Below are 12,234 nucleotides of genomic sequence, written 5' to 3' on the forward strand. Positions count from 1 at the left end.
TCATCCTCCCCATGGGATTTTCTCATTGTGGGTCCCAAACAGCTACATCAGCATAAGCGTCTCTTCAAAAATACTTATGAGGCTGATGAAGGACAACTGCAGCATGAATGGCATGAGCTACCACTGCCCTACCTTGAAGCAATACATTTTCCCTACTGAGGTGGACTGATGCATGACCAAATTGTTCACAGCTTTCCGCTGCTCGTACAGACACTCGAGTATGTGCAATGTTGAATTCCAGCGAGTTGGAACGTTGCAGATTAGGTGTTGTAGCTGCATACCATTCTGACATTGCAAGTCCAGGAGAGCATTCCTCACTACGTAAGAATGGCTGAAAAGAGGGACAGTCTCCTGGACATTGCCAGCACCTTGTGCAAGCCAGTGCATTTTTTTTAAAAGTCCATTCAGGGAGCATGCGTTATTTGACCTAGATTCAGGGCGGCCACGATGTTGTGCCTATTGTCGCTGACCACATTGCTCAGTTGGAGTCGGCAAGGTGAAAGCCAGTGGAATGTTTGCTGCTTGATGTACGTGAGCAACTGTTCGCTGGTAAGGTTACTCTCTCCCAGGCCAATCAGTGCCAACACAGAGTGGCAACGCTTGACATATATGATAGAAAGTATGGATAGTGTAAGTGATGCTGTGCTCTGCTGCTGTTAGAGACAGGACCGTGTCCATGGAGGAGTAGGTGGAGGAGGCAGCTAAGTGCCTTCTGTGGGAGCTAGCCCAATGATATGGTGGGAAGGAGTCAAAAGGACCTGGCCATGGTGCTGGGGTGCTGCCTCTCCACTGCCACAAGAAACATTGACCCAGTGGGTCATGAAAGGCATGTACTATCCCTGCCTGGAACAGTTGCTCCAGGTGTCCACCGTGCAGTGCAGCTTGATGCACAGTGAGAATTGCAGGAAGTGGCCCACATTCTCTGCCATGTGAGAGTACAAGCTCTTGTTTTGATTTGATTCAACTTTATTGTCATTACACATGTAAAGTACACAGCAACTGCACCAACAGCATTCGTGGCCAGGTGGAGGTTCAGCTAGTAGACAAGCTAATTGCTGGTGGAGAAAAGTTTTTAAAGGTCAAACATTCCGTTATAGATGTCCTACAATGGAGCCAAGGAAAAGGAGGAGTCTTAGCAAGAGAAGAAAAAGGTGATGATGATGATTCCAACGATTCTGTATAGCTTGGGGATGCGGGTTGGCTGCCACAAAGAGGACCAGGAGAAGAAGGACACACTTGTTGTGTCAGTAAATGTAAGCCAGGGCACAAGAACCATAAGACAACCAAAACCAGTCAATTACCAGAGAAACCACTCACCAGATAGCTTCAGATCCAGAACCAGGAAAGTAACTGAATAATCAGCAGTGAGTAGGGGAAATATCCCTCCACATATCACCCGACACTGCTGAGTTCACACCTAATCTCCACCCTCAGACCAAGGAAGCACAGGTGAGGGCTGAGAGTGTGCAGAAGAGGGAACCTCCCACCACATATCTGTCAGATGACATGACAACAGAAGTTCCCTGGCAACAGCTAACGCTAGGATTTCTGACTTCCAAGGACCCCTAAGCAGCATCAACGCTGGGCATTATGGCGTCCAGTCTCCCAGCAGAACCAAGATCCAGAATGGATCTCACAGAGTGATGCACGCGCGTAAAGTGTGAACCTTTACTAGCTTCGCCTCCGGGGGTGACACTCCACCCCTCGTAAGGGATGTCCCGCCGGAGGACCGGAGATCACTTGGGAGAATAAGAGACACGTTTTTGCATGGTGACATGCTTCAGGTGAGACTGCGTCTGTCTCCCTGGCTGCCTGACATGTGGAAACTGAAAATATGTAAATAGTCGATTGAGGCGTGACGCTCAATTTCAACTTAAAACACAGGTAGATTGCTGCCACACCGTGTGTATTGCTGCATTAATCATATATATACAGTACAGACCAAAAGTTTGGACACACCTCATTCAAAGAGTTTTCTTTATTTTCATGACTATGAAAATTGTAGATTCACACTGAAGGCCTCAAAACTATGAATAACACATGTGGAATTATATACATAACAAAAAAGTGTGAAACAACTGAAAATATTTCATATTCTAGGTTCTTTAAAGTAGCCACCTTGCTTTAATTACTGCTTTGCACACTCTTGGCATTCTCTTGATGAGCTTCAAGAGATAGTCACCCGAAATGGTCTTCCAACAGTCTTGAAGGAGTTCCCAGAGATGCTTAGCACTTGTTGGCCCTTTTGCCTTTACTCTGCGGTCCAGCTCACCCCAAACCATCTCGATTGGGTTCAGGTCCGTAGGTCCGGTGACTGTGGAGGCCAGGTCATCTGGCGCAGCACCCCATAACTCTCCTTCATGGTCAAATAGCCCTTACACAGCCTGGAAATGTGTGTTGGGGTCATTATCCTGTTGAAAAATAAATGATGGTCCAACTAAACACAAACCGGATGGAATAGCATGCCGCTGCAAGATGCTGTGGTAGCCATGCTGGTTCAGTATGCCTTCAATTTTGAATAAATCACCAACAGTGTCACCAGCAAAGCACCCCCACACCATCACACCTCCTCCTCCATGCTTCACGGTGGGAACCAGGCATGTAGAGTCCATCTGTTCACCTTTTCTGCGTCGCACAAAGACACTGTGGTTGGAACCAAAGATCTCAAATTTGGACTCATCAGACCAAAGCACAGATTTCTACTGGTCTAATGTCCATTCCTTGTGTTATTTAGCCCAAACAAGTCTCTTCTACTTGTTGCCTGTCCTTAGCAGTGGTTTCCTAGCAGATATTCTATTCTACCATGAAGACCTGATTCACACAGTCTCCTCTTAACAGTTGTTCTAGAGATGTGTCTGCTGCTAGAACTCTGTGTGGCATTGACCTGGTCTCTAATCTGAGCTGCTGTTAACCTGCTATTTCTGAGGCTGGTGACTCGGATGAACTTATCCTCCGCAGCAGAGGTGACTCTTGGTCTTCCTTTCCTGGGGTGGTCTGCATGTGAGCCAGTTTCTTTGTAGCCCTTGATGGTTTTTGTGACTGCACTTGGGGACACTTTCAAAGTTTTCCCAATTTTTCAGACGGACTGACCTTCATTTCTTAAAGCAATGATGGCCACTCGTTTTTCTTTACTTAGCTGCTTTTTTCTTGCCATAATACAAATTCTAGCAGTCTATTCAGTAGGACTATCAGCTGTGTATCCACCTGACTTCTCCACAACGCAACTGATGGTCCCAACCCCATTTATAAGGCAAGAAATCCCACTTATTAAACCTGAGAGGGCACACCTGTGAAGTGAAAACCATTTCAGGTCACTACCTCTTGAAGCTCATCAAGAGAATGCCAAGAGTGTGCAAAGCAGTAATCAAAGCAAAAGGTGGCTACTTTGAAGAACCTAGAATATGACATATTTTCAGTTGCTTCACACTTTTTGTTATGTATATAATTCCACATGTGTTAATTCCTAGTTTTGATGCCTTCAGTGTGAATCTACAATTTTCATAGTCATGAACATAAAGAAAACTCTTTGAATGAGAAGGTGTGTCCAAACTTTTGGTCTGTACTGTATATATATATATATATATATATATATATACTGCTTAATTCAATTTTATACCCTACAAAAAAAGGAAACAAAATTAAAGTATTTGCTTGCAGGTAGCTGCTCTTGAGGTGCACCTGCACTTGTAATAGCATGCACAGCCACAGGTCCTGTCTCCTCTCTCCCTGTCTGTCAGCTGCACTGTTATTACTGTACCTGATAGATTTTTCACTTTCCCTGACTGCCTAAGAACGTTTTCCTGCCAGACACTAACACCCAACCCACCCTCATTCACAGCCCAGCACAGAATGGCGTTCTGCTCATTCTGCTAGGGCACCTCCCTGCCTGCTGCAGCACTGATTGACTCATCCAGCTTGTCTGTTAGCCTGGGAGCCAACCAGAGCAAGCCCTCCCCGCCACTTCCTCAGGGTCATGTGAGAATCCTTCTTCTTCCGGCCTAGTGTTTTTTTTTCCTGCCGACATGTGCACTAAAACAACGCTACAAGGAATCATCTGAAGCGAACCTGGAAAGATTCGGGTTTTTCTGCTATCTGAAAAATAGGAAAAGTTTAGTCCGAACTCAGTTCACTTATCTTTAAGACAAACCATGAAATTTTATGATACAACAGAACAGAGAAACTTTAAAGGCGAGTGTACAGTCGTGGCCAAAAGTTTTGAGAATTACATAAATATTGGAAATTGGAAAAGTTGCTGCTTAAGTTTTTATAATAGCAATTTGCATATACTCCAGAATGTTATGAAGAGTGATCAGATGAATTGCATAGTCCTTCTTTGCCATGAAAATTAACTTAATCCCCCAAAAAACTTTCCACTGCATTTCATTGCTGTCATTAAAGGACCTGCTGAGATCATTTCAGTAATCGTCTTGTTAACTCAGGTGAGAATGTTGACGAGCACAAGGCTGGAGATCATTATGTCAGTAGTATGGTGAATGGACTGAGCGTTACCATCAGTCCTGTGTCATGCCAACAGTAAAGCATCCTAAGACCATTCATGTGTGGGGTTGCTTCTCATCCAAGGGAGTGGGCTCACTCACAATTTTGACCAAAAACACAGCCATGAATAAAGAATGGTACCAAAACACCCTCCAACAGAAACTTCTTCCAACAATCCAATAACAGTTTGGTGAAGAACAATGCATTTTCCATCACGATGGAGCACCGTGCCATAAGGCAAAAGTGATAACTAAGTGGCTTGGGGACCAAAACGTTGACATTTTGGGTCCATGGCCTGGAAACTCCCCAGATCTTAATCCCGGTGAGAACTTGTGGTCAATCCTCAAGAGGCGGGTGGACAAACAAAAACCCACTAATTCTGACAAACTCCAAGAAGTGATTATGAAAGAATGGGTTTCTATCAGTCAGGAATTGGCCCAGAAGTTGATTGAGAGCATGCCCAGTAGAATTGCAGAGGTCCTGAAAAAGAAGGGCCAACACTGCAAATACTGACTCTTTGCATAAATGTCATGTAATTGTCGATAAAAGCCTTTGAAACGTATGAAGTGCGTGTAATTATATTTCACTACATCACAGAAACAACTGAAACAAAGATCTAAAAGCAGTTTAGCAGCAAACTTTGTGAAAACTAATATTTGTGTCATTCTCAAAACTTTTGGCCATGACTGTATACTGGGCAATCGTCGGGTCCATTATCGGGAATGAATGTTAGTACGAACGCTCATTTCCAATAATCATCCCGTGCAGAGGTGTTGCAGATCACCCGATGAATGAGCTAAACTCTCATTCATCAGGTTAAATTATCTTTCTTGCAGCATATTAAATCATCATTTCTGGGCAGCAGATTGTGCTGTGTGAACAATGAAACAATGAATCTGTATGAGAAAGAAAGAGTGATTGCAGCAGCCATTGCTCTTCCCCATACAGACTAGGTAAGTTCTGCATGTAAATGCAGCTCTTTCCCTCCACTGACGAGCAGGCAGTTCTCAGTAAGGAACTGTTCCTTCCCGATAACTGCCTGCTCAGTTGGCACATGTAAATGCCCCTTTAGAGTCCATCCTCCTCCATAGTACATCTCCTGTATATTGACCTGCCTCATCCACAGATAGGATATGAATGTTTCAAACCTAGAAACTACAGTAGATAGATCTTTGAAGAGTATAATATCTTAAGGTCAGTCCTCAGTGTTACAGGTATTATCTAGGTCAACATGTTCTTGGTGACCCAAAGTCATTTTGATCAGCCTGAGATTTGATGAGTTAGAAAAAGTTGACTTCTGAAATGATTACAGGTTAACAGGGAGCAGAACAGGTACAGTAAGGTCCAATTAACTGAAATATCAAGCATAAAACCCCAACAACATTTACAAAAGTAAGACAACATTTCCATAAGTGTGCACATAATATTATGATAATGATTAGGAAATAGGTAAAAATGATTTAACTGAACCACATATTATTGTAGAGGAACCATCTCATCTAATACTTAGGCTACTTTCACACTAGCGTTCATAGCGGATCCGTCTGAGACGGATCCGCTCATATAATGCAGACGGTGGCTCCGTTCAGAACGGATCTGTCTGCATTATATTGTTAAAATATTTCTAAGTGTGAAAATAGCCTCAGACGGATCCGTCCAGACTTTCAATGTAAAGTCAATGGGGGACGGATCCGTTTGAAGATTGAGCCATAGTGTGTCATCTTCAAACGGATCCGTCCCCATTGACTTACATTGTAAGTCTGTACGGATCCGCACGCCTCCGCACGGCCAGGCGGACACCCGAACGCTGCAAGCAGCGTTCAAGTGTCCGCCTGCTGAGCGGAGCGGAGGCTGAACGCTGCCAGACTGATGCATTCTGAGCGGATCCGCGTCCACTCAGAATGCATTAGTGCTGGACGGAAGCGTTTGGGTCCGCTTGTGAGCCCCTTCAAACGGAACTCACAAGCGGACACCCGAACGCTAGTGTGAAAGTAGCCTTACACAGATGTTCACTTTTGTTGTCACGTACAGAAATAACACAAACCAGTTTTACCTGAAAACCACGTTCAGAAAAGAAACTGGAGGCAAACTATTATTTTATATGTCGTCATCAACACCTATAGTGGATTAACAATTACAAAAGATATAGTGGTAGAGACAATTAACAGTGTTAACATGCTCAATTAGATAGAAGCCTTGCCTACATGAGCTTACAATCCTACTTTCGCACTTGCGGCAGAGTGATCCGGCAAGCAGTTCCGGAACTGCTTGCCGGATCCGCCAAAACGTATGCCACCTGATGGCAATGGTAAGACTGATAAGGATCCTGATCAGTCTTAAAAATGCCTGATCATTCAGAAAAATGCATTGAAGTGCTGGATCCGTCTTTCCGGTGTCATCCGGCAAAACGGATCCGGCATTTATTTTTTTCACCTTTTTTTCAGTCTGCGCATGCGCAGACCGGAAGGACGAATCCGGTATTTTGAATGCCGGATCAATACATTCCTATTGGGAAAAACAGGCAAATCTTCAGTGTTTTTTACCGGAGATAAAACCGTAGCATGCTGCAGTTTTATCTTTGGCCTGATCAGTCAAAATTACTGAACTGAAGACATCCTGATGCATCCTGAACGGATTACTCTCCATTCAGAATGCATGGGGATAAAACTGATCAGTTCTTTTCCGGCATTGAGCCCCTGTGATGGAACTCAGTGCCGGAAAAGAAAAACGCTAGTGCGAAAGTACCCTAAAGTAACTACATACAAGAATTTAAAGGAGTTGTCTCACTTCAGCAAATAGACACTTACTAATGTATTGTTATCATCCATATTGCTTCCTTTGCTGGCTGGATGCATTTTTCCATCATATTATATACAGTACAGACCAAAAGTTTGGACACACCTTCTCATTCAAAGAGTTTTCTTTATTTTCATGACTATGAAAATTGTAGATTCACACTGAAGGCATCAAAACTATGATTTAACACATGTGGAATTATATACATAACAAAAAAGTGTGAAACAACTGAAAATATGTCATATTCTAGGTTCTTCAAAGTAGCCACCTTTTGCTTTGATTACTGCTTTGCACACTCTTGGCATTCTCTTGATGTGCTTCAAGAGGTAGTCACCTGCAATGGTTTTCACTTCACAGGTGTGCCCTGTCAGGTTTAATATAGGAAAAAACAAACTATTCCAAATTCGGTGTGGTGGGGATCACAATTTATGGACAAATAAAATGGGATAAGGCTGCATCCAGCATCTGCATATTAGAGGGAACATACATGGATGTTGCACAAATGTTCAGCAAAGACAAAACTGCATGGCACTGGGTTAATCATGGTTTTTTTTTACAAGGCTTAAACATTGATAACCTATGCACAGGATGGGTCATCAATATCTGATTGGTGAGGGTCTATAAGGTGTTTGAATGGAGTCATGGTGCTCTGCAAGCATTATGGCCTTTTCCTTGATGTCACATGGCCTTTCTGCAGCTCAGTCTCATTGAAGTAAATAGGCTTTATCTGCAATGCTATATAATGTACGTTGCTGTGCTTAGTATACTGTTAAAAGGTGCAGCTCTCGTCTGAGAGCTGCAACCGTTTCAAACAGCTGACCAGTGGGGATGCTATAAATTAGATCCCATAGGTCTGATACTGATTATATTTACTCATGCCCAGGATAGGTCAACAATGTTAAAGGGGTTTTCCATTTTTTTGGGGGGGAGGGGGTGGCAGGAACCCCCACATAGTTGGACCTGAGGAGCGAAGCATACTCACCCGCTCCCTGTTGTTGAGTTCTGGCTCCTTTGCTCCTCCACTACCACTGCAGCGCTATGGTCCCCACACGTCAACCTTCGGTTTGATGGCCACTGCAGCCAATCACAGGACCCCCCCTTGCTTCATGTGACTCATTATTGTGACGCAAGGGGGAAGCGTCACCATTGCAACCAGTGATTGGTGGCAGCATAGAAACATAGAATGTGTCGGCAGATAAGAACCATTTGGCCCATCTAGTCTGCCCAATATACTAAATACTATGGATAGCCCCTGGCCCTATCTTATATGAAGGATAGCCTTATGCCTATCCCATGCATGCTTAAACTCCTCCACTGTATTTGCAGCTACCACTTCTGCAGGAAGGCTATTCCATGCATCCACTACTCTCTCAGTAAAGTAATACTTCCTGATATTACTTTTAAACCTTTGCCCCTCTAATTTAAAACTATGTCCTCTTGTAGCAGTTTTTCTTCTTTTAAATATTCTCTCCTCTTTTACCTTGTTGATTCCCTTTATGTATTTAAAAGTTTCTATCATATCCCCTCTGTCTCGTCTTTCTTCCAAGCTATACATGTTAAGGTCCTTTAATCTTTCCTGGTTAGTTTTATCCTGCAATCCATGTACCAGTTTAGTTGCTCTTCTCTGAACTCTCTCCAAAGTATCAATATCCTTCTGGAGATATGGTCTCCAGTACTGAGCACAATACTCCAAATGAGGTCTCACTAGTGCTCTGTAGTGCTCATGAGCACCTCCCTCTTTCTACTGGTAATGCCTCTCCCTATACACCAAGGCATTCTGCTAGCATTTCCTGCTGCTCTATGACATTGTCGGCCTACCTTTAAGTCTTCTGAAATAATGACCCCTAAATCTCTTTCCTCAGATACTTAGGTTAGGACTGCATCACTGATTTTATATTCTGCTCTTGGGTTTTTACGTCCCAGGTGCATTATCTTGCACTTATCAACATTAAATTTTAGTTGCCAGATTTTTGACCATTCCTCTAGTTTTCCTAAGTCCTTTTCCATTTGGTGTATCCCTCCAGGAACATCAACCCTGTTACAAATCTTTGTGTCATCAGCAAAAAGACACACCTTAACATTGAGGCCTTCTGCAATTTCGCTGATAAAGATATTAAACAATATGGGTCACAGAACAGATCCCTGAGGTACCCCACTGGTAACAAGACCTTGGTCTGAATATACTCCATTGACTACAACCCTCTGTAGCCTGTCCCTCAGCCACTGCCTAATCCATTCAATAATATGGGAGTCCAAGCCCAAAGACTGCACTTTATTGATAAGCCTTCTATGGGGGACAGTATCAAAAGCCTTACTAAAGTCTAGATAAGCGATGTCTACTGCACCTCCTCCATCTATTATTTTAGTCACCCAATCAAAAAAATCAATAAGATTAGTTTGACATGATCTCCCTGAAGTAAACCCATGCTGTTTTTCATCTTTCAATCCATTGGATTTTAGATGTTCCACAATCCTCTCCTTAAGTATGGTTTTCATTAATTTGCCCACTATTGATGTCAGGCTTACTGGCCTATAGTTGCCCGATTCCTCCCTACTACCTTTCTTGTGAATGGGCACAACATTTGCTAATTTCCAATCTTCTGGGACGACTCCTGTTGCCAGTGATTGGTTAAATAAATCTGTTAATGGTTTTGCTAGTTCACCGCTGAGCTCTTTTAACCACCTCCCGTCCGCCCATAGGATATAAACGTCCGGGAGGTGGATCTCTATTTCTGAATGGACGTTTTAAAACGTCCGGTCAGAAACTGCAGCTGCACGCTAATCATGCAGCTGCTGATCGGGTTGCCCGCTGTCAGTGACAACAGGGCAACCCTAAGAGAAGGCAGGGACAGTGCCCAGGTGTCCCTGCCTTCTAGATCACTGCATACACCACGCTTGCCGAGCGCTGTGTATGCAGAGCAGGAAGCGCTATGTGAGTGCAGGAGCTGTGTGAGGTCTTTCACAGACCTCGATCAGCCCTGCACTGAGGCTGTACAGCGCTGTATTGCGCTGTACAGCCTCTCTGGGGGGTGTATTTTTCCTGTAACTGGGGCTACTATGTCAGCCCCAGTTACAGGAGAAATCAACAGTGTAAAAAAAAAGAAAAAGTGAAGTAAATGTCCCCCAGAGGTCTTGTATGACCTTATGGGGGACGAAAAGTGTAAAATAAAAAAATAAAGTGTTGAAAAAATAAAATAAAATAAAAAAAAGGTTTCACATGTAAAAAAAAGAATTCCCCAAGTAAGGAATAAAAAAGAAATGTTAAAAATAGAAAAAACTGTGTCAAAACAAGCAATTTTTGTCACCTTACATCACAAAAACTGCAACACCAAGTAATCAAAAATGTGTATGTCCCACTAAATGGTACCAATAAAACCGTCACCCCATCCCGCAAAAAATGAGCCCCTACATAAGAAAATCTCTCAAAAAATAAAAAAAACTATAGCTTTCAGAACATGCTATTAAAATATAATTTTTTTGTTTCAAAAATGCTATTATTGTGTAAAACTTTAATAAATAAGAAAAAGTATATATGTTAGGTATCGCCACGTCCGTAACAATCTGCTCTATAAAAATGTCACTTGACTGAACCCCTCAGATGAATGCTGCAAAAATAACCCATTTTTTGGTCACCTTGCCCCATAAAGTGTTATAATAAATGATAAAAAAAATCATATGTACCCAAAAATAGTAGCAATTAAACTGGCACCTTATCCCCTAGTTTCCAAAATGGGATCACTTCTTGGGAGTTTCTACTGTAAGGGTGCATCAGGGGGCTTCAAATGGGACATGGCATCTAAAAACCACGTGGAGTTCCTTTTCTTCTGCGCCCTGCCGTGTGCCCATACAGCAGTTTATGACCACATGTGGGGTGTTTCTGTAAACCGCAGAATCTGGGTAATAAATGTTGAGTTTTGTTTGGCTGTTAACCATCGATGTGTTAAAGAAAAAATTGGATTAAAATGGAAAATCTGCCAAAAAAGTGAAATTAAAAAATTTGATCTCCATTTTCCTTTAATTCTTATGGAACGCCTTAAGGGTTAACAAAGTTTGTAAAATCGGTTTTAAGTAACTTGAGGGGTGTAGTTTCTACAATGGGGTCATTTATGGGGGTATCCACTATGTAGGCCCCACAAAGTGACTTCAGACCTGAACTGGTCCTTAAAAAGTGGGTTTTGGCAATTTTCTTAAAAATTTTAAGAATTGCTTCTAAACTTCTAAAACTTCTAACGTCCTAAAAAAATAAAATGAAATTTCCAAAATGATGCCAACATAAAGTAGACATATGGGGAATGTTAAGTAATAAATATTTTATGAGGTATCACTTTCTGTTTTAAAAGCAGAGAAATTGAAATTTAGAAAATTGCTAATTTTTAAAAATTTTGGGTAAATTTGGGATTTTTTCATAAATAAAGGTGAAATATATTGACTCAAATTTATGACTATCATGAAGTACAATGTGTCACGAGAAAACAATCTCTGAATGACTTGGATAAGTAAAGGCGTTTCAAAGTTATTACCACATAAAGTGAGATATGTCAGTTTTGCAAAATTAGGCCCGGTAAGGAAGGGGGCAAATGGCCCAGATGGCAAGTGGTTAATAGCTTTGGGTGTATACCATCAGGTCCCTGTGACTTATTTGTATTAATTTTAGACAGTTGACTTAGAACCTCTTCCTCTGTAAAGACACATGCATCAAAAGATTAATTTGTCTTCTTTCCTAACTGAGGTCCTTCTCCTTCATTTTCCTTTGTAAAAACTGAACAGAAGTATTCATTGAGGCAGTCAGCTATTTCTTTATCTTCTTCCATATACCTTCCTTCTTTTGTTTTTAATTTGGTAATTCCTTGTTTTAGTTTCCTTTTTTCACTTATGTATCTGAAGAATGCCTTATCGCCTTTTTTCTTATCTTATAAATTTGTCTGTCATCCTCGTTTTTTT

The sequence above is a fragment of the Bufo gargarizans genome, chromosome 3 (assembly GCF_014858855.1).
Source record: "Bufo gargarizans isolate SCDJY-AF-19 chromosome 3, ASM1485885v1, whole genome shotgun sequence".
NCBI lineage: Eukaryota > Metazoa > Chordata > Amphibia > Anura > Bufonidae > Bufo > Bufo gargarizans.